Source organism: Ranitomeya variabilis, chromosome 3 (assembly GCF_051348905.1).
Source record: "Ranitomeya variabilis isolate aRanVar5 chromosome 3, aRanVar5.hap1, whole genome shotgun sequence".
NCBI lineage: Eukaryota > Metazoa > Chordata > Amphibia > Anura > Dendrobatidae > Ranitomeya > Ranitomeya variabilis.
The window spans coordinates 646,615,231-646,621,230 of record NC_135234.1 but is presented as its reverse complement, the minus strand read 5'-3'; positions in this window follow the sequence as shown (position 1 = coordinate 646,621,230).

The following is a 6,000-nucleotide window of genomic DNA, read 5'->3' as shown; positions in this document are numbered from 1 at the left end:
TCTCTTCTAATCGGTCTCCCTCTTACCAAACTTTCTCCTCTCCAATCCATCTTGAATGCTGCAGCCAGAGTCATATTTCTGTCCAGCCGCTTCACCGATGCCTCCATCTTGTGCCAGTCATTACACTGGCTACCCATTCGCTACAGGGTCCAGTATAAACTCATCTCTCTCACCCACAAAGCTCTCCACAGTTCTGCACCGCCTTATATCTCCTCTCTCATCTCTGTCTATCACCCTACACGTGCCCTTCGTTCTACAAACGACCTAAGACTAGCATCCCCCGTAATCCGAACCTCACACCTCCGTCTCCAAGACTTCTCTCGTGCTGCGCCAGCTCTCTGGAATGCACTTCCCCTGACGATCAGACTGATACCTAGCCCCGACCTATTCAAGCGCGCTCTAAAAACCCATCTCTTCAAACAAGCCTACTACATCAACTATTCAGTAAACTAACTTTGCCCTGTTCCCTCCTTCCAAATATCACTCTAAATCTGCACCCTACTATTCATCTGTCTCCACACCCTCCATGCACACGATAACTGCACTTGATACTTGACTATTGCACTTAAACACACGGGCTGATGACCGGATCATGCAGCTTTATACGAAAATCCCTATGTATTATAATTGCCAGACCTGAAATAACAAGCACTTTTCACCTATTGTGTCCCCCCATTGCCTTGTAGATTGTAAGCTTGCGAGCAGGGACCTCACTCCTAATGTCACTGTTTAAATTGTCTTAACCTGTATTGAATTTATTGTTTGTACATGTCCCCGCTTAATTGTAAAGTGCTGCGGAATATGTTGGCGCTATATAAATAAAAATTATTAATATTATTATTATTATATAAATAAAAATTATTATTATTATTTATTATAACTGTGACCTGCTTAATAATGTGGAACATCATTTTTAAGTAGTTTTCCTTTAATTAGAATCACCTGGAAAACCAATTATCACATGTGTTTAAGATTGATTTCAGTGATCCATTGAGCCCTGAGACAAAATACCATCCATGAGTTTATTTGAAAAACAAAACAATTAAATCTTTATGACACTTAAATCCAGTTTGCATAATAATTTGGAACAGTGTATGCAGTACGTAATAAAAATGACTTAAAACATTCTCTCTCTCAACATGCATACAGTATGTGTCTGTCTTTTCATATAGTGTATGTAAACATCTTAAGTCAACTGTAATAAATATATATATATGTATATGTATATATATATATACACACACACACACAGTGGGAATGAAAAGTATTCAGACCCCTTTAAATTTTTCACTGTTTAATTGCAGCCATTTGGTAAATTCAAAAAAGTTCATTTTTTTCCTCATTAATGTACACTCTGCACCCCCATCTTGACTGAAAAAACCCCCCAGAAATGTAGAAATTTTTGCAAATTTATTAAAAAAGAAAAACTAAAAAAAACACATGGTCATAAGTATTCAGAAACATGTCACCACTTCTGTATTTATCACCAAATCCTGGTTTTGGCTGACAGATACTGAGGTAAAATACTGACCAAATACTGAACATGGCCTTGCAAATCAAGTTGGAGGTTGTGAGGATGTTTTGAACTTCTTAGTGGAAGGTTGACCCTGATAGCTGTCGGCCAAAGTTTCAGATGATCGTATGACCGGAAGCTATCTCGCCTGACTCATGGAGGAGTGAGCGTTCCTGTGTTTTCTATAAGAGAGTCAATGTCCGACGTCTCTGGTGGCAGATTTTCTCTTCGAGAACAAAGGGATCAGCAGTCCAAAATTAGACTTGCCGGAAGGTTATCTTCCCCTACATTATCTGTTGAGTAGAGTAGTGAGGTCTGACTAAACACTACTATAGGCCAAACCTTCACATGGACAAGCTTTAACACAATTGAGTGCAACCATTTTCGTATTTTGATATAGGCCAAACCTGTTGATACGGGCAGGTTCAGTCAACAGTTGTCTAATGTGTATGGGTACCTTTAGAGGTGGAGGGATTTAGCACAATAGCCAACAAGCATATTGGCATCTATCTTAGGAATACCCCGTTACGGCTGCCATATACAGTAGACAATACTTTGAGAACTTATGTTATTTGTGAATTGCAAAAAATAAAGGTAAGTCAATAAAAAAAGTAGAGAGGCTTGCTGTAAATCCTAAAGAATTGGTGGTATGCGATTGCATACATAATTGGTTTGCACTATGAAGCTACAGTTCACATTGGTAGAGTTATGATGCCACCTGGTGGTTACACAATGCACGTACCCACATGCAGTAAGTGTGGTTATGAAATCACGAGAAGGTTCATATATACCGTATTTTCCGGCGTATAAGACGACTGGGCGTATAAGACGACCCCCCAACTTTACCAGTTAAAAAATAAAATCTTCTTAAAAGTCGGGGGTCTTCTTATACACCCTATGTCGTCTTATAGGGCCGGTGAATATGTGCCTTTTGGGGGGGGTGAGTGATCCTGATGACGACGAGGGGGCGTCTCACAGGAAAGTGAGTATCCCCCATTACCTTATCATAGCGCTGCAGCGTGGGGTCTCTGTGCTGGGATCGGCGGCTGCTGTGCTGTGGTGCGGCGGCTCCTCTTCTGCAGTGTGGGGCCTCTGGTGCTGTGGGGTGGCGGCGGCGGCGTATCTTCATGCAGTCGGGGCTCCTCCGGCATCTCAAAGCCTGGAAGCCCCGCCGGCAACTCCATCAGTACAATGCGGTGGCCTCCGGGAAAATGGCCGCTGCTCAGATTCAGATCTCGTCCCGAGATCTCGGGAGACGAGATCTGAATCTGAGCAGCGGCCATTTTCCCGGAGGCAGCTCAATAGGTGCGATGCGGTGGCCTGGCCGCTGGGGGCTGCGCATGCTCAGATTCAGATCTCGTCCCGAAATCTCGGGACACGAGATCTGAATCTAAGCAGCAGCCATTTTCCCGGAGGCCACCGCATTGTACCGATGGAGTTGCCGGCGGGGCTTCCAGGCTTTGAGATGCCGGAGGAGCCCCGACTGCATGAAGATACGCCGCCGCCACCGCCCCACAGCACCAGAGGCCCCACACTGCAGAAGAGGAGCCGCCGCAGCACAGCAGCCGCCGCTCCCAGCACAGAGACCCCACGCTGCAGCGCTATGATAAGGTAATGGGGGATACTCACTTTCCTGTGAGACGCCCCCTCGTCATCAGGACCACCCCCCCCCCACCCACCATATACACCGGCGTACAAGGCGATTCCCGGCGTACAAGACGACCCCCGACTTTTAAGAAGATTTTCAGGGGTTAAAAAGTCGTCTTGTACGCCGGAAAATACAGTAGATTTTTAGTGATGAATGCAAGTGCTCGTTACTTGAGTTTTACTAGGATGCTCAGGTATGCACTGAGCATCGCGAGTGCTAGAGTAACATGTTCGAGACCCCGGCTCACAGCTGTTAGGGTGTGTGCACACGTTAACTGTTTGCTTGCAGAAATTTCTGTGATGTTTCTGCATCTCTTGGCACCAAAAAAGCAGGATGTTTTGGCTACTCACTGTAAAATCTGTTTCTCAGAGCCTTCATTGGGGGACACGGGAAACCATGGGGTGTATGCTGCTGCCACTAGGAGGCTGACATTATGCACAAATAAAGACACAGGAAACCATGGGACATTCCAAAAGCACTACCCAAGGTGAGGGAACAGCAAAAAAACTCCTCTTCAGGTCGGAGAACTCACCACTGTCGCCTGCAAGGTCTTTCTACCTAAACTGGCATTCGCAGAAGTGTAGGCATGGACCCTGAAAAATGTGCGAACATGTGGATGGAGGACCGATTATCGCTCTGCAGAGCTGCAGGGCAGAGGTCCTATGAGTACCTCCAGGAGGCGGCACTGCCCATGTAGAGCATGCCTTAATCCTAGGAGAAGGCGCTCTGCTCTGACCCGGTAAGCCTCCAATTGCCATCCGTGTTCCCAAATGGCGCGGGGGGAGGGCCTTAGCCGGATAGATGCTCGCCCTGACCCGGTAACCTGATGAGAGAACGCTATGGAGGATGAGTCCGAGCCGGATGAAAAGGAGGGGAAACAAGAATGATGGGTAGAGGCCTGATGAGAATGTTTGAGAGGCACAGGAAGAGCACTGATCGTGTGATCCGCAGAATGTACAAAAACTACTGTCACAGTTTCAGCGAAGACTCTGGGAGTGGTCGAGAGACCGAAAGGGAAGGAGACAAAGTGTTAAAAAAAAAAAAAAAAGGATCCGCCTGTCGCAAAACGCAGAAAACTGATGCCGTTAAGACATAAGGACATGGATAAAGGCTTCCATGGGACCAAAAAAACACCTGCAGTTCCCAGGAAGCTATTACTGAACAAAGAGACAAAGAAGGGCTCCTCGTTCAGTAATCTTGGATCCATGACGAGTCATGCGGAGGAAAATCTACCAGGACTGGTCCTGGGGGATCTACCCCTCACGTCACGGAAATTCCTGGAGGATTTAAAGGAAACCTTTTTCCTATCCTGGCGAGTCCGTGGTGGCTTCTCTTGGTGGGACAACTCCGTTGAAGGGAAACGTTGGAAGTATTGAAAATTACTTGACAAAGGAGAATGGCGAGGCTTGGCCTGAGGAAGTAGAGAACTTGTCCTTCCGGTCGTCTCCTTGATAATTTGGTCCAACTTGGAGCCAAACAGACGAGAGCCCTGGAAAGGCAAGTTGGTAAGGGACTTCTTTGAGGATAAGTCCACCTGCCACGCTTTAAGCCTAATGGTCCTTCGGATGGCCACTATACTGCTGGATGCCCGAGCCATACATGCAGCAGAGTCCAGGGAGGCGGATATCATGTACTTCCCTGCATGAGCAATTTGGTCAGCGAGATCAGCCAATTCCTCTGGTCGGGCTCCAGAAAGAATGCCCTCACGGAGCTGATTAGTCCATGCCGTTATGTAATTTGCCACCCAGTTGGAGGCAAAGGCAGGGCACAATGAAGAGGCGGCCGCTTCAAAAGCTGACCTTGCAAAGGACTCTATGAGTCTGTCATTGGTGTCCTTGAGAGATGTACCATCTGGAAGAGGGAGGAATGTATTGGTGGATAGTCTGGAAACCGGAGGGTCCACAGTCGGATAAGTGGTCCAGTTAGCAGTGAGCTCAGGAGAGAAGGGATATAGGATGCCGAGACGCCTCTCTCTGTGAAAGCGGATGGTTGGGTTTTCCCGTTCCTTGGAAAGTGCCTCCTCAAATTCTCTGAGGGGCAAAGTCCTCAAGAGCTGGTCTCAACCGTCTAAACGAAACCTCCTGTTCAGCGGGTTCTGTAGTGATATCCTTAATGTTAAAGGTCTGATTGACCGCCACAATGAGGCTCTGGACCATGTCTCTCCTATTAGAGGCCCAGTGAGAGTCCCTGGTCTGAGTAATCCTTGGTAGCACATCCGAAACTGCCATGGCTGACTCCAGGGAAGAGGACTGAGAAAAAGATGTCCGTCGGCAGAGGTCAGGGGGAGAGAGAGCGGGAAGGACTAGAATGACGCTCCCACCTAAATCTATTACGGCCCCTGAAGGTAGGCACCGCCGGAGACTCCTGTGATCCGCTAGTAACGGCGGAGGTAGGAAGAGAAATTCTGTCAAAAATGGACACCAGGGACTGCGAAACCCTGGAGAGGTCTGTAACCGACTGTGACAGAGAGGTAGCCCACACTGGGATGGGGGCACCACTCTCTCCTGGGGCAGTAGGTGACTCCTGAGTAGCGGGCACAGGGGGCTGCTGCAGTCCTGACAGAGATGACTGGCCTGAAGAGAGTTTACATTTACATGAAGTGCAAACAAAGTGACAAGAGCAGAAGAAGAGGCAGGAGTGCTCTCCTTTAGGATTAGGTATGATGAGAAGCAGACCCACTAACAGGTGGCAGAAGGTTCGGGGACAAAGGAGATTGCAGAGGAAAGTGTCAGTCTGCAGAGCTACTCACAGGAAGATGCAGGTCCTTCCGAACTGTAGAGGGCTCCCGGAGACAACCAGGAATGTCGCATAATTGTGGAGGAGATGAGAGTACCCTGCA